The sequence below is a fragment of the Chamaea fasciata genome, unplaced genomic scaffold (genome assembly GCF_029207755.1).
Source record: "Chamaea fasciata isolate MVZ Bird 193981 ecotype frontalis unplaced genomic scaffold, bChaFas1.0.hap1 SCAF_11, whole genome shotgun sequence".
NCBI lineage: Eukaryota > Metazoa > Chordata > Aves > Passeriformes > Sylviidae > Chamaea > Chamaea fasciata.
Genome location: NW_027094096.1, coordinates 3,279,531 through 3,305,574, shown reverse-complemented (window position 1 = coordinate 3,305,574; position 26,044 = coordinate 3,279,531). Strand labels below are relative to the sequence as shown.

Sequence of the window (26,044 nt, the reverse complement as noted above, 5' to 3'; positions counted from 1 at the left end):
AACAGAGCTGGGTAGTTTGGTTCAAGGCCCGTGTTGGCGGCCCCCGGATCCGGGGCTGCCTTGCAGGAGCAGCCCCTTGGGGAGGTGAGCGGTCGGGTGTGAGCCTTGCTCTCTACAGCTCGGCAGAGCCTCTCGAGTCGCCGTGTTCAGGTGAGCACTTCAGGCTTACCGGGAGCCGCGATAGAAGCTGGGACCTGGGGCACAAGCTGCTCAGCTGGAAACGGTTGGGGCTGTTTGTTTGCAGGAATTGTGTGACACAGGCTGAAGCTGTCCGTGTGTGATCGGCTGAGTGTGCCGTGGGCGGGAGTCACGCGTGTCGGAGAGCAGAGCATGGTCCTGCGGCGACAGGTGAGCGCTCCAGCCCCCTTGGCCTGTGCCAGCAGGTGTTCAGCCAGAGGGTGCCGGTGAGCACCGTGGGTTGTTATCTGGCGCACCCCACCCAGTGTGTGTTTCATGGTATTTTGCTAATTTCTGCAATTACGGCAACGTGCCTTTCTTTGTTCCGTGTGTGTTAAATAAGGTGCGTTATCAACTGAGTTGTGTTCCTTTCATTCTCATTCTCGTGCCTGTCATTACCTTCCTTATTGCTCAAGATGCACCTTCTAAGGGACCCCCAATAGGACTATGTGGGTTAGTACTTGCGTTTGTATGATTACTGTTGCATTTCAGATTGTGCCAGCTTTCATTGTATCGGTGTTCCATCATGGAAAAACTGGGCTCCTTCCTTCTCTTTCTGCAATTATCTGCTTAGGAGCATTAATGCAGGGTTACAATTATGCCAGCATTAAGCAAACTGTTAAAAGGAACTTGTACTTGAGTGACAGATGCTTATGACTGAATCAATTTAAATATTCAATATAAGACTATCAGGGATAAGATTACAGCATTTTGATCTTGATATTCTGATTCTCCCAGTGCTGATTGACTGATAAGGCAGGTTGTCCTACACAGAGGAGAAGAATTAGAGAAGAAGTGAATTTTGCCTCTATAAGCCTTTGATAAAGGCTGGGGATTTAAAGAAAATAAAATATTCAAAAGCAGTAGGAGGGTTTTTTTTCTGAATAAAGAATTTGCAGAACTGGAAAATAGCAATTCAATAATGTCATATAAAACAATAATGTGATATTGACTAGAGACCAAACAACATTGAATCCAAGTGACTTTAATATGTAATGTAGAATATGGTAACTAAAATATAATACATAAAGCATATATACATTAGATATGACATATATGAAAAATAGTTAACAAAATACATTAAACAGCATATAAATGCATGTATCTTAGTTATATAATAAACCATGTTTGTACTGAAGTTTTATTAATCTGCTACTCAGATTTTTAAAAGGTACCTGCTTCAGATTTCATCCCTATTCTTGAACTTAAGTTTGCACAAATCCTTTTTTTGAGTGTGTGCATACACACTTATTATTTTATATATATATATATATATATATACGTACCATGCATATACATTGTCAATCCGGGAGTTTTATTCTTTTCAGTAAGTAGAAGTCAGAATATGTTACGTTGTTCTCTCTTAAATATTCCCTCATTTTACCTGTAACTTTATTGTGCATCCTGTGCTTTTTTTTTGTAAAGTGTAAGCATTTCCAATATCCTGCCACCAGATGCTCCAACTTACTTAGAACAATGGAATACTGTGAGTGAAGCAAAGTGTTGCTCTGGGACTTGTGTCTAAGTTCCCATCTCCTACATCTGACTGGGATGCCTGACTGCTATTTTAATACTTTGCTTTTGGAAGGAACACTTACCTGACAATCCCTGTGGGCCTGATATTTCTGCCTACATTTTTTACAGACATTTTTACCACTATGAGATTATTTGCACTGCAGTATTTAAAGGAGTAAGTGCTCTCTCCACTCATAGCAGTACATGTGGGTTTATTAAGGGTACTCAGGTACCTGGTCTTTGTGCTGGGAGTTCCAAAAATGCCTCTGAAATTCCACTGAAGTCTGCATTAAAAGAAGGAATGTCAATAACTGATGTCTTAAGAATATAGGGTTTTTTAAAATAATTTTTTCCAGAACAATTTTTTTGCATTTTAAAGAACCATAAGATGAGGGGAGAGGGGAAATCCTTTTTTTCCTTTTTGGAGGTTGTCTTCAGCACAAAGGTATTGTTCTGATCTTTGTCTGGACACAACTAATCACTGCTTCCATACTTGCAAAAACAAGACAGAAAGTAGGTGAACAGTTTCATACAAGCTGCTCTGAAGTTTTGTATCCAGAAAAATCTGAAAAAGTCTTCATATTTTATCTTAATTTTTTGTTACATCCATTGAAAAGTTTAAAAAAATCCATCTAACACCAAAGTGGAATGACAGTATGTTAGACTGAATGCAGCCTGAAGAAAGCTGTTCTCACAGCTACATACTGCATGAGAAATTGAATAGTTACATGCAGTGAATATTGAGCATTCACATTAATTGCACCAGCATGTCTTCGTTTGTAAAAGAGGTGTTGCTTGGGAAATATAACAAGTTTAATTTAAAGATTCTCCTTTAAACTCATATACAGCCAATCTTAGTAAATGCTTTATTTAGTATGACCTTGAGGAGGGAAGTTTTCTGTTGGTTCTTTAAGTGGAGATTGATTGAGCCCCAAAGATTTTTGAGCTTTCCCCAACATTGCATCAGCAGCCATGCAACTCCACAGGGAGAACTAGAACAGACTGCCCACAAGCATTTTTTCTGTGGTATGTAATGCAGATCCACAGTTGGTTTTTTTTGGCAGCATGGATTGAACCCAGGAACTTTGAGGGTCAGAGTGCAAGTGTGAGGAGGCTGCACAGCAAGATCACTACCCTGGACTTCAGGAGAGCAGACTTTGGCCTCTTAAGGGATCTGCTTGGTAGAATATCATAAGGTAAAACCCTGGAGGGAAGAGGGAACCAAGAAAGCTGCTTGATACTCAAGGATCATCTCCAAGCTCAGGAGAAATGCATCCCAAAAAAGACGAAATGAGGTAAAAAATCCAGGAAGCCTGCACAGGTGAACAAGAAGCTCCTGAACAAACACACACACACACAAAAAAAAAAAAAAAAAAAAAAGAAAAAGGTCAATGAGGATGGAAGCAAGAGCAGGTAGTCTGGAGTCTGGTAAGAATACACGGAAATTGTCCTCACCAGCATTGTCCAAACAGACAGAGATTAGGAGAGGAAAGCTAAAGCCTGATAGAATTAAATCTGGTCAGGGACATCAAGGGTGCTAAGAATAGCTTCCATAGGTATGTTGGTGATAAAGGAAAGATTAGGGAAGTTATGAGCCCTGTCTGGAAGGAAACAGTAGACCTGGTTACTCAGGATACAGAGAAGGCTGAGTTACTCAGAGACTTTTTTATTTTAGTTTTCACCAACAAGTGCTCCAGCCGCACTGGCTGAGTCACAGGAGGCAAAGGCAGAAGGAAAACAAAGAGCTGTGCATTGTAGGAGAAGATGAGGTTCAAGTACATCTCGGCAACCTGAAGGTGCAAAGGTCCGTGGAATCTGATAAGATTCATCTGCAGGTCCTGAGGGAAGTAGTGGATGAAGTGGCTGAGAAGTCACAGCAGTCGAGTGAAGTTCCCAATGACTGTAAAAGGGGAAACATAACCCCCATCCTCAAAAAAAGGAAGACCTGGATTGCTACAAACCAGTCAGTCTCACCTCTGTGCCCAGCAAGGTCGTGGGACAGATCGTTGTGGATAATGTGCTAAGGCACATGGAAAACATTGGACAGCCAACATGGCTTCACTGGGGACAAACCATGCCTGGTAAATTTGTGGTGTTACAGCGTGAGTGGGCAAGGGGAGAGCAATTCACATCTACATGGACCTGTGCAAAGCATTTGACACCGTCCCACATGACATCCTCAGCTCCTGACTGGAAAATGGAAGGACCACTCAGTGGATAAGGAAGTAGCTGGATGGTCATGCTCAAAGTGTTGTGGCCAACAGCTCAATGTACAATTGGAGAGTGACAAGTGACTTTCCTCCAGGGCTGGCTTTGGGACTGGCCCTGTTTACATGGGCAGTGGCACCAAGTGCACCTCAGCAAGTTTGCCAGTGACACCAAGATATGTGGAGCAGTCCACATGCTGGAGGGAAGGGATGCTCCAGAGGGACCTGGACAGGCTATTTATGTCAATGCATAAGAGCAGTACAAGCCCCTCTTTCTTGTCTGCATTTGTTCCCTCTGACTTGCAGACAGCAGCAGGGATTGGTTAGCTGTTACTGATGAGCTGGGCTTAGAGGGAGAAGGGCAGCAGCGGCAGGAGAAAGACACCAGTTTGGGAGGTAAATGAAGGTAGACAAATCATTTGTTGCTCTGTGCCTGTGGGGTGGGAGAAATAACAGTCTCCTTTGAAATACTGTCTCCTTTGCTATGTGGGAGCAAGATGACTTTTTCTTTCCATTGCCTCTGTTTCCCTCCATGAAGTCAGTTACTCAGCCTGAAATCCAGGGAAGAGGTGTGCAGTGCACCACAAGGGTGAGAAATTCTGCCTCTGCTTCCTCGAGGTTCTGGGCTCTTCATTATAAGAGATGTTGGTGAGCTGAAGCCAGTGAAGGGGGCTACTGTGGTAATTGCAAAAGGAAAGGGAATACTTGTGTGAGGAACAACTAGTTTTTGTACAGACTGTCTGTTGCTGGAATATTAAGCCCTATGTTTATTATTATTTGGTTAGCTCAATTCTAATGTGTCACTTAGTATTTTAGGGGAGAATGCCTCTATGACAAACTCCTTGGCATTTCAGGGTTTTTGTAGGTTAAATGGCAACTTCGAAGCAGTCTTCAGAAATACCATTGTGTGCCATGAAAGAGGGTCTTAGACACTTATAATCTATATTTTCAGGAGATACTCGTGGTAAAATGACTGCATTCTCAAAGTTGATTTGTGCTGACAGTCTTGGGGTGTTGGAGAGAGAAGCTCTCCCCTTCAAAAGTCTTGAGTAATACTGAGAAAGCTCCATAGCTAGGGGAAGTGATTTCACTTTATACCTTCATAGTCCTGCTATTTCATGCATTTTAAAACCCAGATTCTGCAAAATGCAGACATCTCTTAAATACTGTGGTTATATATTCTTTACATTATTAATGATCAAAGGTAGAAATTAAGTTTTAACATCAAAATTCAGGCATGTAATCTAAGCTATTTTTCCCTTGCTGCAGTTCCCAGCCTCATGCCCTTCTTCTACTTTTCCCCATGACAACAAATCTCAGGGCAAAGATACTGCCCCTAAATACTGTCCAAGGCAGGATACTAATGAGGGGGTTGTAAAGATCTCTGCAAACATACCATGGCCACAAGGGACCATTTAATCACCAGGTTTCATCTACAAAGCATAGTCAGTTTTTTTCAATTTATTCTCAAAATATGAAAGCCAAGACCAGATTCAAACGAAGGTATGAAAATGACTGTTCTGTTAAACTAAAACCAAGAATACCACAAAAAAAAAGAAAACTGGGTTAACAGTGTATCTTATCTAGTACTTTGAGAACAGTTTTTCTCAATTAGAAATTAGAAAAGGAAGACTTTGTATAAGGTTAAGTGCAGCTGTTATCATGGATATTAAAAACGTGTTTTCTCTCATTTAAAATGGAATCAAATAATTTATCTTTTCAGTCGTGATTTTCACATATAATTCATTATTCTACTCACAATTTCTGCTACAATAAACACATGTCTTTGGACAATATAGGGCATACTATATTCTGCTTCCTGATATTTCTGTTAAAAATAATACCTTTTCCTAGGCACTAAATCTTGCCATATCAGCGTTATCTGCAGCCTAGAACCTTGTAGCTTGGTTGCCATAAAATATATAAAGCTTTTCTCTAAAATTAAAGAAAATTTAGTACAACAGAAAACAATTTTACCTCTTCATATCAGCGTCCCAAATGAAAACTCATTGTGCACATACCTGTGTTTTAAAAATATACTGATATTTTCAATTGTTGTGTGGCAGAATATGTTGATATGACAGAAATAGGCTATCACTTTTTTTCTTAAACCTTGTCATGGCATGAATTTTTTCAAAATTCTACTGAACTTGGGTTTGGTTTTGTTCTTAAAAAAGAGTATTAGTTACCAGCCGTCTGCAACTATGATTTCAGGGGTGTGTGGTTGTCCAGAACTCCTAACTGTGCCTGTCATTCCAACAGACTGGCATGATTTTCTCCTGTAACACTTGGGTGAGGTCCCCAGAGAGAAGTCCTTGTTGATTCTGCTCTTGATATAATGTCATGGAACTGTCATGCTATGCTGTGTTGGGAGCGCACCCATATCTACAAAAGGATTCTTCAGTGTTGCACCTGCAAAATAAGCAAAAATACCTTAAATGCTTGCATATTTGTTTCAGGTTTTTATTTTAAATATATTGGTGAGTGAATGAAGGAAAATAACTAAAACCAGAAATTAAAACTAGCTAGCACCAGAATGCAACCAGGGTCAGATTAGCTGTGACATAAGAATTCCCAGTTGTTTAGACAAGCTAGTCTAGAGTAACTTGTCAACTGTGTACCATATGCCATCTGCATCTCCCTGCAAGTGTTTTTTTAGCAGGAGTTTTGTCATTAGGCTTCTGAATTTTCATGAGATAAGTAAAGCAATCCCCAAAGCCTTCACTATTTCTAGAAATGTGGTTATAGTTTTTTGTGATTCTTTCCAGTGATGCAGTGCAATGGTTTCCCAGCCTTTTTTGCAGAGGAACCTCACCTAAAGAACAAAAGGTGGAAAGTTACAATCAGTTCTGCTTTGCTTTAATGTTCTCCTACCAGCTGCAGCCTTTCCATTGCCCCTCCTACCCAGCCCAGACCTCTCAGCTTTCCCTTTCTTTCTTGTTGTCCTGCTCCTTTCCTGTGACGTCTCTGTCTCTGCTGCTGTCACAGGCTGCAGTGGCACTAAAACAGAGCAAGTACATTTGGACAGATCAATCTGTTTCTGGTGTTATTTGTGTCCTCTTGCAGGCAGAATCCTTTTCTTTGGCTCATCTAAATGACTCTCTTCATGGGTTGGAAGGCACTGATCCACAGAAGTCCAGGTTGAATGAGGCTGTAGAGGAAAGAATATGCCTGCTCCCCCCCTGGATGGTTCTTGTTAAGCAACTGCCTAAAGAGCTCCTAAAAAATATTATCAGATCAGCTGAGACAGACCTCTCTGGTGCATCGGGACCAAGAGGCTCTCATGGATGCAGTTCAGAGAATGGCTCTGGCTGCACTCTTGATTCCCTTGTGCCAGTTGCAACCTTTGCCTATGGTGAGGAGCAGGCACCAGGACTGTGACTGGTCAGGCAGTGGAGGGCACCCTGCCTGATGTACACGGGGGACTTGGCCACCAAAGCCATCTCTGTGTCAGTGGGAGCTCACTTACCCAATTCTCAGCTCTGAAGCATGTAAAATAGGGCCAAGAAATTCAACTGATAAGAGTCACCCCAGAAATCAGAAAAAATTTAAAATGTGCTTAGAGGTGGCTGACTTAAGTAAAAAAATCAGTTATTGTCCCCTTTCTATCTCTACATTTCATGTAACTGGAAATATAAATATAAGACATCTTTTTATTCCTTCAGTGCTCAAGGTTGGTTGTTTGTTTTTGTTTGTTTTTTTACTCAGAAACTGGTGCTTAGGGTCTCCTGTACACAGTCAGCTTGTCAGTGTCCCCAGGCAGTAGCAGAAATGACTCTCCAGTTTGTGCCCGAGCTCCAGGTGCTGGGTATAGCTGCGTTCCTGCCTGCTCTGCTGACCCAGGTACCTTCCCAAGCACGGAGGAGGCCTAATCCTTTGAGAATCCCAAACGCAAATACTGCTGCGGTATTTGGCAGGCCAGCACAGGAATTTGGGATATTCATAAGCTTGCTACAGTTTGTTTTCCTTGACCTGGAGGCTGTTTTTCCAGGGGTTAGAAGGCACCGATGGAGCAGTTTCCCACTCCAGCGTGTGCGCTCCCGGCGCTGAGCGGGTTTTCCCTGCGGAGCCCCAGCGCAGCGCTGCCGGTGGAGCACTGACCCCTCGCGGCTGAGCTCCGGGCCCTGGGCACGTCCCCTCTGTGCGGCTCTGCCGCAGCATTTTTACATAATAGACGGGTTTTGTGATCGGGCTTTCCAGGGCAGGATTGACTGCAGTGAGGAGTTTATCAGGCTGACTCCCCAGCTGTGCAATTCCTACAAATTTTTGCTTAGACCACACCCAGGTCGTTCAGGATGCTTTACAAAAGCGAGGGGTTAGGCACCTGAAAGTCCCCATGTAACCTGAATGTCGGCAGCTCCTGAAAAAATCAAAGAGGTTCAGGATAAGTCTGGACAAATGATATGAAAATCTGCTAAATGCAAAGGCCCTCTTCAGCTGTTTGGATTGCTGTGCTTCATTCTGCTGAATGTACTCTGCAAAGCTCCAAGTGTGTGCCCTGTTGTCAGAAAGGTGTTTCTGCCAGTTTGTTAGAGCAATGTCGTTTGCAGATCTGTAAAACCCATCTGCTGTGAAAAATCGTGCCAAAGCTCTGTCACCCTGGTGAAATAAATAAGTGCCGTCTGTTTTACAGTGAAGTAAGTAAAAAACACGAGGTTGTCATGTGGTGATTCAAAATACTACACGTCAGCATCAAAGTTGGTAAAGGAGAGGGAAATTCTTAATGTGCGTTCCCTGTTCTGGGCCCTGGGACATGCTGCTCGACAGCCCAGAGGACAAGGACAGCGGACAATGCAATGGCTCTGGTAGCAACTGTGAGAAATATCCACCGTGCAGATCTTACCCAACGAGCTCAAAACTCTGCCTGCAATCACTGAAAGTCTGGAAACATCTGTGAGCATCTCTGCCGTCACCAGAATACAGACAGGATTTTGACAGTGCAGCGCTCCGTCTTCACCTGTCCTGTTTCCAGCTGTGTCACCGGGCACAGGCCACATTGCTCTGGTCTCAGAAAGGCCAGCACGAGGGACTTCAGTGATGTGCAGGTGTCCCTTTCCATGCAGCAGTGTCAGCTGGCGAGCACGAGGTGGCACAGCAGAACAGCAGTAAGGAGGAAGAGGAGAGGGCTGCAGCGGGGTCGTGGGTAGGTCTGGTAGCTGAATTTTCAGGTCCTCATTGTGTGTCTGGAAATTGCAGCCTGTAACTTCTGATATCATCATTCCTACTAAGTCCAATTCTCTCACAGAAAGCCTGATTTTTCAGTGTTTCCTAGGCACAGCACAGTCATTTCATCTGCAGATTCCCTAGAGTTCATGAGTGAATATCAGCTCAGTCCTTATTGGCATTATCAAATGACTCAGTTCCTGAGCTGGTCCCCTTTTATGATGAAGTCTTCACTACATCTCCAGTGCACCTGCAAATTAAAACTGTGTGATAGATCCAGCGATGTTTCAATTCTCAGTTCCTTCCTCCTGCAATCACATTTGATGATTTTTCTCTTTTTCTTTTCTGGTGTGACTTTTATCAGTTGAATTTATAAGCCTCGTTGTACCTACTTTGAACACTGGGCCTTTAAGGCCAGAAGGGATGTTTTGCAAGATCAATTGCTCATGTGCCTAAGGAAATCTGTTTAAAAAAATATTTGATGTAGCCTTTGCTGGAGAGAAGAGTGTCTTGGGAATTATTAATCTCATGAGCAAGTAAGAATGTAGGGCCACTGTCCCCCTAAGGGCTTGGGATGCAGAATCTTGCATGGTAGGATTTCTCCTTCTCTCATCTGGGACAAAGATATGCCTATTATATCAGCCTGAGAATCGAGAGTGATTGGATGAGTGAAGTTAAGCATGTAACTGATGGAAGATTGGACTAATATGGACTCTCCAAGCTGGAGAAAAGCCTGCTGATTGCAGTTGAAGAGGAGCAGGAAAAGCTGATTTTAAGTCAAGAAGTCTGAACTGGAAGCTTAATAACAGCATCAGTTAATAGATGAATAGAGACTTCAGTGCCCCCACCTCTGCCCCACCACCACCACCCTGAAAAAAAAATGCTGATTAACTTAAGTAGATATTGGGAATGGGAAATTGAGGCAGGCCCTTTGCAAGAGCTGTTTCTTCCATGAGGGAATGCCCTGAAGCATTCTTTGTCTAGCCTGGCCATTGAACTGCTGTAACCTTGATGCCAAGGTTATTTAATAGATCTGCTATCAGGCAGAGCTAATTGCTCTGGGTGAATTGACAGTTAGCTGGGAGTTTTACGATGGAATGATTTTCAGATGGGGAATATGTTGCTTTTCAAAAGTTTAAATATTATTTGTGAAAATTCGGTTTACTCAATGTCTTGGGCCAGGAAAATAAGAAAAACGCCTCACTACCTAGAAGATTTTACAGTAGAACAGGATTGATCAAAATCAGCATGCACAGAACAGGCATATATTCTGTCTTGCCATGGAGATATGCAAAAACTCCCTTTGCATAAAAAGGTATTGTTTTTAAAAACTATAATAATGAATTTTATTAAAATTCATTTTCTTAAATGATTTTTTTTTAATGGAAGGGCTTTATTTTCCAGTCAGTTCAGTTTCAGGGCATGTACCATTTCAGAATGGCACCTTGAGCACACTACTGCTCACTAACAAAAATAAGTACTGTGATTTCTATTCAAAAACACATTTGGTAGGAAATTCCCAATACTACTGGGTTGGATTTCAATCCTGCTGAAGACTGACCACCCACACAGAAATACTGCAGCCATGCTGGTGCCCTGTGAGCTCAGAGGATCTCTGTGCAAGGGCCAGAGGACCTTGATGCTGTAATATTATATCTCTGAACACTGTGCAGTTTTGTTTGCTTGTGGAACTCAAATTCTCTCTCTGTGTCAGGGAAAAAATCTACTTCGTATCCCCTGTCCTTTTCCAACCTTTATATGCCACTCCAGAGGTCCTAAGAAGTCAAAGCGGTGTTTTCTAGGTAGAAGCAGAGGTTCCCCCATGGCTCAAAGGCCAGGACTGTTGTACAGATTTTGTAATGGCAAAGTCACGCACAGCTCAGCACCTGGGGTGTGACCTGACAAATAGTTACATTGCCAGAAGTCACTTGTGCATAAAAACCAACCTGTCACTCCAAGGTAATCAAGAAGTTATACTGTAAAAACCTTTTTTTGCTATTATAAGCTGCATCTGCCTTGGAATGCTGTGCCAGCATAATATACTGCATAATATTATAATACATGATCCTGTGCTGACAAAGCATTCTGAGTGTGGACCTTGCCTAACCTGCTAGCTCCTTCCTTCCCTGAGCTACACCATAGAAAAGGCACAGAAGGAAAATAAAGACAGAGTCTCTTCAACTGCTTCTCTCTGGAGAAACAGTCCTGTAATAGTAATGTGGTCCTTGGCTGTTCTCTGGTTCTGAACAGTTTGTGTCTGGTCCCGTAACTCAGAGCAAATTTTAAACCACTCCAGCCACTCTTCCGTGTTTTTCTTAACTACATCACATGGTTTATCAGAAACCACTGCTTTTCTCTTCCTTCATGACTTCATTCTTTCTGTAAAACTTCACATTACTGCAGACCCATCATAAAAAATTTCAGAGCAGAAAATGAGTCAAATATTTTATGAGCGTGTGAACAAATGAAACTATCAGAATGTGATAAAATAACTGATGCATTGTATAGAAATTTCGCTTCATCTTTTCCTTCATCACAAGTGGCTTGAATAACATCTTTCTGAAATGCTGCCTCAGAGAAATAGTTTGCGAGTTGTTGTGCTTTCATAAACACCCAAAGATCCCTGCAAGTTAAAATATCATCACATGCTTACTGCACTTGATTATGGGGGCAGGGACAGGCCGTCAGAATTTGTCTGTAATCTCTAATTCCAAACCAAGTTTGCTGTTTTGCTGTCTGCAGCTTGTTCCTGTCCTCATTGTCTGCTTCACAGCTCGTGTTCAACCTCTGAGTCAAGGTCACAGTCAGTCTGAAAATCAATTTTCCATGCCTCCATTGCGCCTTCCTCAACCTTATTTCTTTTCTTATCTCTCTCACTGAAAGAGCTGCCTACACAGCTCAGGCTGAAGCATGGGAAGAGTTCACATGTGCAAAATCTTAGTCAAATAGGAAGCCTATAATGAAATAATCTGTAAATAATCTCTGCCCCTGCTATCACGAGCCTTTCAGATTATTTATATTGGGTAGTCATTTAAATCTCGTCAGTGCTGCATTGTGCTGCTGTTGATTGAAATGGTAATGAATGCAATACAGTCTCTCAAATGGTTCAGTTTTTTAAAAAATGCATCATTTACAGGCAGTTAGCAGTGTTCCAATTGCATCTGGCTCATTGATTGCCAAGTACAAGCTGGCTGTGTCTGCAGGGCAGTCTGGGTTGCAATGAACCCTGTGTCATCTTTGCGTTGCACATCTATGGTGCATTTGCTGGCTTGCTGAAGTTAGGGTCAGCAAACAAGCTCCCAGCCACCAAGAGTAAGTAGCAAACTGCTCCAAGTATGTTTGCAATTAATTTTCCTGAGCCAACTCTTTTTCTTTTGCTGGTACAGCCCACTATTGCAAGTCATTGCACTGCTCTTTGACTCAAAATTCTCTGTCTGTTCTCATATCCAGGTTGTGTCTGCATCTGTTTCATCCTGAGTATAAAATCCTTCTATCCATATGTCTAAGGCTGTAGCTGATGTTCTGTTTACATTACTTCTAAGGTATCAAAATTTGCCTTTCCTCTGGCCTTGATAAGCACAGTCTTGTTCACATCTACTCAGAATGCTGTCATTTGAAATCAGTATTTTTCTGTCTGATTATGCAAACCAAAATACATGCTGCTTTGTGTATTCTGCCTCATTTATCTTACTCTGTAAGATCCAGGATTTGGTGGTTGACACCCCTTCCAAGGCTTCTGAGGGCCAATTTGTCAGTTGTATCCTAGTCTACTTAAATACTTGCTGTTCTTTATGATTAGTCAACAATTAGAGTCTGCGCTGTCTCCTTATTATGCTTCCAATGAAGAATTGTAATTTTTTTTTTTTTCCATGGGGCTTCTTGTGTCTGGAAGTCCATTCCTAAAAGTATGGAACCCTTGATGACACTTCCATTTCTGAAGGACCAGCGAGTGCTCTTATTTTCCTTGTACTGTTTCATTTGTTTGTATCTATTTGTGGGTGTTTGTTTGGCACTGTCATTTCCAGACATCATTTCCAGCCCTTTGGAGTACAGTCCCAGAGCTTGATCCTGATTTATATGGCACTTACATGTGAGGAGAAGGAGGGTAAGGGGGCAGGAAAACAGACATCCAGGTCTGAAATATGTGGTCACGGCAGCAGCAGAAATAGTTACATGATCTTTATTCTTTGCTCCTGCGAATCTGAAATTGCAATTGACTTTTGCCTGAAGGTTTTCTGCGGTCAGCTTGGTGCTGGAGCTTAGAAAATGCTACTCATTTTTACCTCTTTAGTGTATTTATAAAGCTAATTGTGTGTTTTGGTAGTAAACAACCATTTCATAGGTCTGTGCAAGTTTTTGCTAAGCTCCACTGGAATAGAAATCTACATGAAGTAGTGATGTGACACACAGGACAAAAAGCACGATTTTCCATCTGGAACAACTCCAGATGTAAAATGAATGCTTCCACTCTCAGGAACAAATTAATATCACTTCCTCTTATTGAGGAAGGCTGGACAGAAATAAATGGAGCTAGAGAGAAATTGCCAAATGTTACATAAAAATTTACTGGCTTCATTTTGAGCCATGATAAAATAAGGCAAATCATTTACTTTTTCTGCCCTGAAACATGCTGGGTCATGCAGAGTTTAAACCTAAAGGGGTAAAAATAAAATGGACCCATTTCCAGTACAGAACTTCAGCTGGCTTGTTGACCCTTTGGCAGAGGAAAAACATTGACTGGGACTGCCTCTTATACTGGGGAAGGAATGTTTTACTCCAGAAACCTGTGAGCAGGGTTCAGTCTCCACCAGAATGCCTCAGTCTGACAGAATGGGAAGCCATGCAAATACCAGCAGCTTCTTGCTGCCAGGGTCACATGTACCACTTCTTGGGAGAAGTCTAAAAGTTCATCTGTCTCTCTAGTGTCAGTTCAAGAGATTTCTGTGCCACCCTTGAGAGGAGATGGTCCCTGCCTGTGCTCAGAGGTTGTGGAGTCCCCCTGAAGAGGCTTCTTGACGTGCTAATCTTTTCCAAAGAAGGCAACCGTACTGTCAGAGAAAATTACACTCTCAAGGCAAAAAAAGCCTTGCTAACTTTTTCTTGCAGGTGCTTGATTCATACATTGCAAAGAAAGGTAAACCAACTATGCCATCTGTGCCTCTGGGGCTTTCAAAACTGTTGTGGTGTTCAAGGAGCAATTATCTAAAAATGCCTCACTGGAAGTAAAGCTGAAGAGATCAGGAGGATTGGTTAGATGGTGAGATCTGGTCCAGGCAGCCCAGGTTTAAAATTCAATGGCAGGTATCCAAATTACAGCACCATCCAAACTGGTAAAAGTTTGGCTGTGAGGGAAATAACTGCTCTCATCAGAGCCTTGACCTCTGTCTGTGGTGCTCTGGGGACAGTGCCTGTCAAGCACGTGGATTTGGATCCAGATAGGGGAACAAACAGTACCTGAGGAGAGGCTGAACTGGGGCACATCCTGTATGACCCCATCAGACCAACCTGGCTGAAGTTTGTTCGGCTTCACTGGCACTGCTGAGAGCTCCTGGTTCTCTACCAGCCAGGGAAGCCTTGGCTTTTACTTTTTGGTCTTAAGCAGAGTCAGGCACTGAGGACCCTACTGTGCAGTTCTCCTTTACACTCCTGCCACTTTAATTTGTTCCACTTGCAATAGGAATATTTTCTTCAGTTGACCTTCCCTCACCTGGTAACTGTGTTTCTAACCACAATTCACATCTTCGACCTCCTAACAAAGAGCCAATGCATTAAAAATGCATGAGGCCCTTGTGAGGGGGGCAGCTGAATGGCTGCATTAGCCCCAAGGCTGAATTATTGATAGAAACGGTGACTTTTACTTTCCTTTTAGCTATTGAATAATAGATTAAAAGCTGCACAATAAGATTATTTTCATTTTACTCACATAAATTACTTGTTCAGTTAAGAAGAGCGAGGAGAACAAATGAAAAGTACCCTGGGGTGGCAAATACATTAGGCTTAAAATTTTTAAGTTCTAGAGTATTTATTAATTTTAGGTGCATTTTCAAATAAATGTTTTGATTTAACTCAAGTAATAAGGAATGTTTTTTAGTCTTTGGGACATAGAAATAGACATTTTTGTATTGTACTCTTGGTGAAACTTAAGAATAGAGAACAACCAATGTGCTCTGTATTAGCTGGTGCCCGTGCTAACCCAAGTAAGAAGTGTTATTTAACAGTTGAAATTACCACCTGCCCTTTAGAATTATGATGTTATTGAATCCCTCAGTTTTCCTATATGTGGTCTGCCACACTGAGCTGTCACCATCTTTGTAGTCCTAGAGAAACAACCACTTTGTTTGGTTTTGTTTTTCTGATTAAGTTTGGTGACGGTAAAAAACATTGCCCATTAAATCTTTTCAAGGATTAATAATCAATTTGACTTTCTTCACAGCCTTTGGCTCTCCTGGCTGGTTATTACTGTGGCCAGCAAGGATCCTGCTGCAGATTTCTGTAAGTCAGTCAATTCTTACAGAAGGTATTAGATGTCATGGTTGCCCCCAGTTTGGAATAGACAGTTGCTTTGGCATTTCCACTTGTGCTACCCTCCTGCAGGGCTGGAGGATGTTGGCTTTGAACTGGACAGCTCCTGGTCTACCAGCTTTGAAATAATTTCAGCACAGACTCAGCAAGTATCTGGTAGGCTGGCTGGACAGTTTTCTACTTATATCCCTGTGGCAACAATTCAAAAAAGAGGAAGAAAGAGACAATTTCCTTTAACTGACATAATGAAAAATAATTTGTTGCAGCCTCTAAGGAAAAGGGGGACTTTCAAAATAGTGCGTTTCAATTCTTCTGCAGGTATTTTCTTAGCCAAAGAACCAAAAGTAACACAGCCATCAGTATTGCTTCATATAAATACCACAAAATGTTATGGTTTAGTCATGCTAGCACTGATTTAGTACCCACTGTAATCACTGGAAAAATCACATGGATTTGTGACAGTCTCTGCAACTTCTGTTGATGGGAGGCATTCCATTAAATACAGATGACTGGATTTACGTGGAATTGCACCTGTTTGCAGCCACACAGGGCAGTTTCCTTACAAACCCCTAGGTGACAGAGGATGAGCAATTCCAGTGCACCTCTCAATGCAACCTCCCTGCATGACAGCCTCAATATCCAGCTCCAACCCCCACACATTTTCAGATCATGAGTTCTCTACAGGGATGGGAGGATTTGGTGAATTCTGTGATGCTGAAGACTGGTAAGAAGAGAAGGAAGGCAGTGGGAGTTCACTGTGAGTAGGCTACTGAGCGACTATCCAAGGGTAAAACAGAAATATGTACCACTGACCTACTTAGTGCTCAAAATCTCCATATTCCATTATTGATGAGCTGATCTACTTAATGCCCTCCTTGTTGCCTGCAGTTAGCTCAATAGCAGGATGGTCTTGACTATTTCTCCATTTCTTTTCTTCATGTAATTAGAATTTTCCTGGTTTATGACCTGATAGTCTGACCCAATGGAATACGTAGAGCTGAAATATATAAGCTGAGTCAGTATTTTGGATCTGCTTTTAAAAGCTAAATTTAGGCACACAAGACTGTGTACATTTTCATCTTCATGGTCTGATAAGGTCTATAAGAGAAAGCACTGAGGGTGTTTAAGTCTTGGAGTGCTTTAAACTTGCAGTTTAGAACTGATCCATTTTGGTGGGGTGTTTTTGAAAAGACAATTTCTGCAGGATTCTAAGGTATTGGCACTGTATTTTTGCCCTTTTTGTTGTTGTTGTTGTCGTTGTTGTATTGTTAGTCAAATTCCAGCAACAGATCAGGCTTTTCATTGTTAAAGAAACTCAGCTGCCTCTGACAGAATAAAAAGGCAAATATTCTAGGAATTTCTCACTTTTAGTATATATTTAAAACATCTATTTTCAAAACCTGCTTTTAGGTTCAGTATATGTCATACACATAAAGAGAGAGATGAATATAAATTACATCTTAACTAATGTAAGTGGCTCTCCTCACATTGCTGAAGGAGGTGATTTTAATTTTGGAAGATAACTTCTTTTTTTAACTGTGAGGCTGTGAATCTGACAAATGTAGCTGTCAGCCATGCGTGGGGTGGGGAGGAAGGGAAAAGGAAGTCTTCCTGTGCTATGTTTAGCAGTGTTCCTGACATAAATACAGCAATTGTCCCGGGCTGTAGTAAATTCTGTAAGTTTTATGATGCAGATATTTAGAACTGCCTGTATGGCTTTGTGAGGTTTATGCAATAGCAGTCTCTTAGAGAAAAAAAAAAAAAAAAGGAAGAAAAAGCAGTGAGTCAGTCTAGGATGTCCTTGGTAAACACCTCGGGGTAGGCAAAGTGCAAATGCCCAAATTACTTCCTTTGGGCTTTGTAACCTCTAGGTTCCTGCCAGATTTAATTGTTTGCATTGCCAGTGACGGGGTACAACAGATCACAAGGGCTGTGAACAGTGGGGCATATCTTTTCTGAGAGCCAAGCTCATTTCCCTTTCTCTTGAAGAGAAAGAAGTGCCTCCTTCAGACTCTGGTATTCTTGAGTGCCACAGAACTTGGGCCATCCTTGCCTTTCCTGCCAGGTGAAAACCTCATTTTAGATTAGTTATCTGCAAACCCTTCTGTAGCTTAGCATACTTCTCTTGGGACACCATCAGCTTTCTCCTAATGCTAAACATTAAACACACCATTTCTGTGGGAAGTCTGGCAGGTCTTTTTGTCAGCAGTTATTACCAGGAGTCTGGTATTGTAGCAACAGATCTTGGATCCAGGCAGACCTGCTTGGATAAAAATTAGGTGTTACTGGTTCTGCTCTAAAACCAGTCTCAGCCCAGAGGGAAATGAAAAGAGAGGAGCACAAGTGCAGCTGAGTTTTCTTCAGCAGCACTCTATGCCAAGAACTATGCCCAGCACTGAATGGAGAAGACAGTATTTCTGTGTCATCTTTGCGTTCCTCTTTTTCAGTCATCAGTGTAGGCTTCTCTGTGCTCTCTTGTTTCAGACCCCACGGAGCTGCTCTGCCAACTGGAAATTTGCCAATACGAATGTGTGACACAGAGATGTTGCCAGATTTTGATTATACTGCTGATGCTTTTTCCTAGCCACCCAAGTATTCCCTTGCCACACTGGCAGTCTTTGAGGAGAGGATCCAGTGAATTTATGGTCCTTAATCAATCCTAAGAATCTGAAACTTACTATCATCACCTTTACTGCCAGTTATGTTGCTCACCTAGTGCTTTGTAAGGAAATACTGAATCACTGACCCGTTTTCATCTGATAACCCAGCACAGGCTGTTTTGTAGCCCTTCCCCCCCCATCTCCAAAAATTAGGACACATTGTATTGTAAACTTGCATGTCCATTAAATGATGTGAATATAGAATGGATCGCAGTATCTGGGAAATTAGGTCCAAGGGTGCCCTGTTGCAGCACAGTCAGCTGCATATGGTGTTCTTCTTGCTCCTGACCTTCTGGGGAAGGGAACTCTATCTGATAAAGCAGAATACTTACACAGTCATAATTTGTGTTTTGTTAGCATTTGTATTCCTGCAGATGAAACAGCTAAAAGGCCCCTACAGTGTAAAAGCTATCTGTGCAGTATGCAACCATCCTGTTTTATTTAAAAGATGAAAAGTGGCCACTTAGACATCATAACTGAATCATGTGTCTTATTTCAAGTTTTCATTTGCATCCTCTTCAGAAAGTCACTTCAGAGGTTAAAAGGACACAGTAAGCAGGATTAAGTTTTCTATATTTTATGGCTAAAATTTCGAATGAAACCTTGGAAAAGAAAGAAGAGAAGGTGATATCATATGACACCTCAGTTCCACCAGTATGTAGCTTACTGCACTTCCTTCATAGGTCAGAAATAGTATGGCATCAGGATTGTCCCCATGTGCTGGGCACTGCTAAGGCCCCTCCAGTCCTGGGTTCAGTTTTGGACCTCTCACGACAGGAAAGACACCGAGGGGCTGGAGTGAGTCCAAAGAAGGGAATGGAGCTGGGGAAGTCTGATGAGGAGCAGCTGAGGGGGCTCAGCCAAGAGAAAAGGAGGGGTGGGGGACCTTCCTGCTCTCCACAACTCTCGGACAGGAGTCTGTTTCTATCTTATCTGTCTGATCAAAGCTCTCTCTCTTCCTCTCTCATTTATGAAAAGAGAATTATTCAGACCTATTCTTGAATTATGGAAGGTATGAGTTCAGCCTTGTGAATTACTAGGAAGAAATTCCAGAATCTTGTCATTTCTGGTTTTTGGGGGCTTTTTGGCTACAAATTGAGTCTAAGCCTTCATACTTTGCTATTCTTTGAAGCGAACCTCATTGATATGATAGATGTTTTCCAAACTTGGAACTATGATAAAAACACAAAGATTTTGGTTTTAGTTAGCTCCCATGGCATAAAACACCCAAGACTTTGAGAAATCAGTGAAGGGCTACATGCAGTGTGCTTCGTACTCAGGTATTTAGGTTCATGGAAATGCAGTTAAGAAATAATGCCAAGTTATAAACTGATTCACTTGCCACATTAAAAGTACTTGACAGCGGAGTGCAAACCAGAAATCAGTCCCATCAGTGACCCCTTCCCATCTTGAGAGACTGTGTTTGAAGAAAAGCCTGACCTTTAGGCAAAATCAGATCTGTTGTTAGCCAGCACTGATTGGTTTATGCTTCTCCCTAACATTGGGTTGACCTTCTGCACAGTTCAGTTGAAGGGAGTTTAGCCTATTAGCAACAACAATTTTAAATGTTCAGACTTTCAAGAAGAAAGATCAAACAGTGGTCACAGGAAAGTAGAACTGAGTTTTCCTAAAAAAGCAGCAGTAGCACCATTGCCCAAAAAATAACCCAATGGACAAATCTCTACTTCTCAGTTAAACCTGAGGAAATGACTAGTTCTGCCAATTAATGAAAGGGAAATTTGAAAGCATTGCTGAAATATTGGCAAATTGTTCTAATAATGAGACTCTACCCATTATTTTTTCAATATGCTAACATTGGAACTGCACAAGTGGAAATGTGAAGAAAAGCCATAAAGTTACAGGGATGAACTGTTCTGATTTTTTAGATGAATACACATTTTTTTATTCTCGCTGAGATGGATTTTTCAGGTATGCCTCAAAAACACAAAGAAATTTTCTGTGTCAATAACTTAGTTGAATTAGATTTTTCAGTTGAATTTGCTGCTTTGGATATTTATGTTACTGTAGACTAAGTAACTAGTTCCTCTAAAAAGTCAGGATCTCCTGTCAGAAAGCACAGTAAAACAAGGTTTTCGGTATTTGTGTCACTTATTTTGTTAATAGTTAGGTCTTAACTGACTCAAGGTTTTTCTTCCTGGGTGCCAGAGCAAGCTGCCTTCATGGTAGGGTTTTTTCTCACCTATGAAGTGGTTTGTACTGAGCCATTATTCATCACTCTATTGTGCCCACTTTAAATTTTTATGCCTTCAGTCATAGCACCCAGTGGGTTGCTGTGTGATACACTGAGTGATAAATTGCTGCTAGGGGAAGTTTATTGATCCCTATGCTGTGGATGATTGCCTTATGACGTTCTCATTCAGTAACAGAATATTTTCTATAGATTTCCTGAGCTGATTAAATAAAATCAGGATTGAGACAACAATGCCTCTGGTCAGGCTGAAGGTGAGACACTGTCTCTGCTTCAAGGCAAAGAGACACAGTAAAGAGAAGAGCAGCTGCACCACCAGCAGCAGAACATGGTCTGTGAGTCCCTTCCTGGAAGACCTTCCCGAAGTCTTGTGTCCATACAGCACACAAGCAAAGACAGAGGGAGGGGGACAATGAGCTGTTCTCTCTGCAGCCTCCTTCCTGGGGGCAGGAAAGAGACCTTCAGGTCTGCATCTCTTCCCCTCCCTGCAGAAAGTAACCAGGGCTAAGGAAACTGAAAGAGGAGGCAGAAGCAGGGCAGTAGCACAGGATTGTGAAGAGGTTGATGAATAGAAGGAAGAAAATTTGGCACCGTATCCTGATGGAGGATGCTCAGGGTCTAGAATTGCCTAAAGACAGGTTTTTGTAAAAAGACTTTATTCTGAACTGGTTTGTTACAGAGAGGAAGCCAGTCTAAAACATATTTAGGAATCTTGTCCCTTTCTTTTACTTAACAATAGTTTGGTGCCATAGAGGTGCAAATAAACTCAGCTATTCTAAATACATACTCTCCCAATTTCGGTTAATTTTAAGTATCTTTTTAATAGCATTTTTCAAAAGCTTCATAAGTAATAAGGGAAAATAATAAAAGAAGGTCTGTGGTAGTTTAATAACCCACTAATTTTTGTAACTCAACATTAGGAGATGGCAGTTCATTGCTAACAATGCTACTGTTGTCTCTGTCCTTCTAGGCAAAGAACCAGAAAACATTTCCCAGCTAATTGGAAGCTACATGCAGCATTCACTCTTCTAAGACACGGAGCATCCCATCAGAAATGCCAGTGGCTAACAGTGCACTTATTAATAGAAGCAGCCCCAGTGACCAAACAATTGGGCTGCTTGGAGCACTGGGGTTGCAGGGACAGAGTCTGTGCCCAGCCCATCCCACAGGCACGGACAGCACCAGCATGGCTGGGCACTGAAGCAGACTGTGAGCAGGGAGTGTGAAAGGCCAGTGCAGGGCCTGTGCTCTGTAGGGAACAATGCTTCCCAGCAAATCCCTGCCTGGAGTCAGAGGGGCCGGTGATGTGCAGTGACAGTTCCTGCTCCGTCACCCGTGGAGTGAGGATTGAGCAGACTGCACACGCAGGGCTGGCTGAGGTGCCTCACGATGCAAATCCGTGGGAATGTGCTGTGTCTGGTGTTCTGCTCTGCCAGAACGTTGGCTTGTGGTTCTCAGCTGCTCCAGCAGGCCAGGCCAGATGGAAGCTCTTTCACGCAAAACATGTTTGGTCCTACTGCAGTGCTCTCAAAAAAAACATGTATTTTCTTTGGTTTTTTCACTGTCCAGGTGTTCCCAGCCCACTGAAAAGCCCAAATCATGGAGAGTTGCCAGCACATGAAGAAATCTCTAGAACCTAAAACCAGATGTTTTGTTGGCTGAGGAGGACCAAGTGTCTTGTACACTGTGTGTGTCCTGGGCACATGCAGGAAAGAGGTATGTGACCTTGAGAAGTCTAACCAAGGAAGTGCCTGTGGCCAAATTGTGCTGCTTAGATTGCTGCCAGTGTTCCACTGGTACTTTTCCCAGCTACCAGTGCTTCACAAAAATCTTCACTGCCTTTTTTAATATTACACAGGTTGCAACCTTCCTTTAACTTCCTGCCTTAGCCAGCTCAGCTACAGTAACTGCAGCTCAGCACAGGTCTGGCCACCAGGTCCATTTCCAAATTCAGTCTGTGGCCTCCTGGTTTGCCAACAGGGCCAGCTGGTGTACAGCATGCATCCTGCCCAAGCCAAGGGGGGCTGGCTTGCAGGGACTGTGTCCTCCCTCTTCTGACTGCTCACTGCTGGCTTGCCTGGTGCTCAGCACAGGTGAAGAGAAGCCCAGCTGTGCTGTTCTGGTTCTCTCCTGCCCTAAATTCCCAAGCCTGTTCTGGGGGGCATCAGATACTTCTAGAAAAGTAACTGCTTTTTAAAAGCAGCTACTTCTACAGTGCAATTCTACAGGAGACTAGTTGTACCTTACAAGAATTTGTCTCCAAAGCTTGAAGTGTATGAAATGGGTAAATGTAATGATTTGTTATTCGCCGTTGACATTCAGCATAAAGATTTTTGTGTTTCCTAGATGAAAAATTGTAATTATGGTCTATGTGCAGCCAGATGGTTTTTGTACATTCACTCAAGTTCCCTCACTTTCCATTCCTTTTGATAGACTGTAAGGTATTACATTAGATAAAGGAATGGAGAAACTGGGGTGTGGGTTGTTTTGAGTGTTGTGGGGTTTGTTTGTTTGTTGTTTTTTGGGAGCTGTTTGGTGTTTTGCCTGTGTGGGCAGCTTGGAAGTTCAATTGTCTGTCTGTAGAGAATCCAAAACGCATCTGAGGTCACTTTGCTACTCAGGTTTAAGGCAATAACAGTATCCAATAACAGTTAATGCAATTACAGATTTTTTTCATTTTCTCTTTATCAAATCAAGGGAGACAGCACACCTCCTGACACAGGTCACATTTCAGTGTAGGGAACAATGCCACCCTGCTGACTGGGAAATAGAATACAGCGCAGCTCACGTGAGCATGTACATGATGGCAATAAGTGAAATTGATTTCTGGCAAAATCCCACAGGTATTGAGAGCAGTATCCTATCGGTTTCAATCAATAAAAATTGCTAATTGTGTTTACTGGTTGTTAGGCTAAAAATGAGATACAGGATTTGGCCTTACAAAAATACAGCTTCAGTACAGCACAGTTAAGGCACAGAGAGGAGCAGCAGGATGGGAACGGTGTTGTGGCAGACGGTGGTGGCTGACAAGGGGCAGAACCAAGCTAGAAAGAAGAATCCTTCACTGGAAGGGGATTAGAATGGGGGAACCTTTCTTTTCTGACCATGAAATCCAGAATTTTTGGAAGTACACTACAGAGCAGCAGTTTGCAGTTTGTGGTTCTGAGGTTAATACTGGTCTAGAAAATGTTAAACCATGGTGATAGTAAAGTATAAACAATCAATATTTAGACTTAATTTTATTTAATTACAGTTAAATTAAAGTTGCCTGGGCTCTGGACTTCTTTTCAAAGCCTGATTTGTATTTGGATTATTTTTTCATATTTAAGACTTTAATGGCCGTTTAATTGAGTAAGTCTGCAACATGCTGCAAGAGACACTGGTCTTACTTTAGAAACAGTAAGCTGCCCTAGCATTTTCTGTTTGCATGGGTGAAGGGCTATTTTATTGAACCACTGTGGGCTGAGAGCATTGCAGTTTCTAAAGAGACTGGTGGGTACAATATATTTATCTCTAAGAATTTGGAATGTGAAGTTCAGAGGTCAAGGGAGCAATAGAGAGAAATCTTCCTTTTAAGTGTCTGTTCATATATTTATATCTATAAAATCTGATAAAACCTTCACATTTCTATCGCTCACATTATATGACCCTCAACAACAAATGTCATTTTTAAAATAACCTCATCCATTCTTAATTTACGTTTCAAGGATTGCATTTAATCATACAGTTTGGCTCTCATCACCTTTAATAAACACTAATGGGAAAACTAACATACCTTTTTCTAACGGAAAAATTATTAATTAGTTTTGGTGTGTGATTTTTAATGTAAAACATCTTTTGGATTGTGGAGAAAAAAATGCTGAGGGCATTTTTAAATTGTAAGTATTATTCAAAATTTTACAGATTACAGTTGAAGAACACTTTTGAGAGCTGAGATGATTCAAGTACTATCTTGTTATTGATTGAAGCTTTTAGAAATCTAGCCAAAAAAGTGCCTTGCATTGCAACCCTGCTGTTTCCTGGCATCCTTTTGATGTCTCAGTAGCAAACTGCTTCCAAAGACATTATCACTCTCGCAATCCCACCTAACCAACCTTACCCTGATCAGATGGACTCACTGTAAAAACACACAGTTGTTATTTGGGAAGCAACAAACCTGGGGGTTTTGCAGGGTGTGTTTTTTTGGGTGGTTAGACCACCATCTTAATTATAAATGGGTTTCAGGGAGTTGGTTGCTATAGCAACAGTCTACTTAGTGCTTTTTTCAGAGCAAAACCCTACTTGCCTGTATGTTCAAGGGAAGACAGAATGGCTAAGGAAGGGAAAAGGAGCTTTTATTTCTCCAAGAGCCATAAATTGCAGCATCCCCTATTCAAAGTACAAACACGGAAGAACTGCTCCTTTTCCTCAGTGTTTTTTCTGCTGCTGAAGAGCCCCATTCGATGTTTGTGTAAAATACACCCTTCCCTTATTTCAGAAATGCAACTGCACTAGGGTTAATTAGGGCTAACACCCAATCAGATTTTTCCTAAAAGTGCAGCTGAAAGCAGAAGGCACAATCTCTTTGAAAAGATGGAGCTGTGAAAATTTCTGATGTAGTCTTTTGCCTCATGTCTCCTGCTGTAAATCAGGGCCCCTCTCCATCCTACTGAAGTCGGATAGAATTTCTCTTGCCATCAATTTCTCTGTAAGCTCCCTGGTTGTGTATCAGAGACCCAAAGCCACCTTGACTTGATCTCTTCCCCCTCTGTTGGCTGTGTGGTGGAGAAACATAACAAAGGGGTTGGGGGGTGTCAAAATTCATTAATCCTGCCTGGCCATAGGTTGTGATCCTCCCATGTCCTTCAATGACTGTCTGCACCTGTGCAGTGTGAGCAAAGCACAGAACCCAAGTTTTGGGGAGTTAAGCAGAGCTTGGCTGGCATTTGCAGGATTTTCCTGAAAAGGAGTTTCCAGGCTCCTGAGGGTGGGGAGAATTGTCTGGTTGGGGTAATGAGCTGCTTCACAGGCATATGGGAAGGGGAAAAGGCTTTTGAAGTCGGTTCACTCTCCAAGAGGGAGCAGAAGGAATGTGAAGCATGTGATAGGGAAGAGTTGAGCCAGTCTGGAGCAAGTTAAATGGAAAGTTGTCTTGAAAGGAAAAAAAAATCAAATTGGAAAATATCGCAGTTGGAGAAGACCAGCGAAGGGAAGATGGAGAAAAACTCCTTCTTTGTTCTCTGTAAGACAAAGAGGACCTTCCTTTTTATGGTTCTCCAGTCATCTCTCCTGCATCTTGACCTGCAGACTGACAGTTTCCCCTTGGATAATATAATCACCCCAAAGTGGAGGAAAGCTGACTGTGGGAAGAGAGAAATCAATGGCTGTAGTATCTTGGCATCATTGGTGCAGTTGTCATCCCTGGCTGACACTATGATTAAGTGCCACAAAATCTTCTAAGCTTTCCCTGAGCAAGCCTGCCACATGCATGTAGAGAGAAGCTCAGAACTCAGAACTCAACAGGAAAACCCTAGTACAGCACTTTTTGTGTCTCTCTCTCCTGAGCTCTATTTGTGTCCAAGAACTGTATCTTTCTCACCTCCAAATGCAAA

General features: G+C 42.1%; 1 protein-coding gene and 1 long non-coding RNA gene across 2 annotated transcripts in view; one reads left to right on the top strand and one right to left on the bottom strand.

The window, feature by feature from the left end:
• Positions 1–24,290, top strand: LOC136295451 (uncharacterized). Its single transcript, XR_010722672.1, has 4 exons — positions 1–150; positions 245–348; positions 22,023–22,169; positions 22,312–24,290. It is a non-coding gene; the product is annotated as an uncharacterized lncRNA (long non-coding RNA).
• The window catches only part of AMER3 (APC membrane recruitment protein 3), a 30,221-nt gene continuing 9,258 nt past the window's right edge, over positions 5,082–26,044 (bottom strand). Inside the window, exon 2 of the mRNA XM_066193983.1 lies at positions 5,082–6,311. The gene's annotated coding sequence lies outside the window, so the exon portion shown is untranslated. The remainder of the gene's footprint in view (positions 6,312–26,044) is intronic.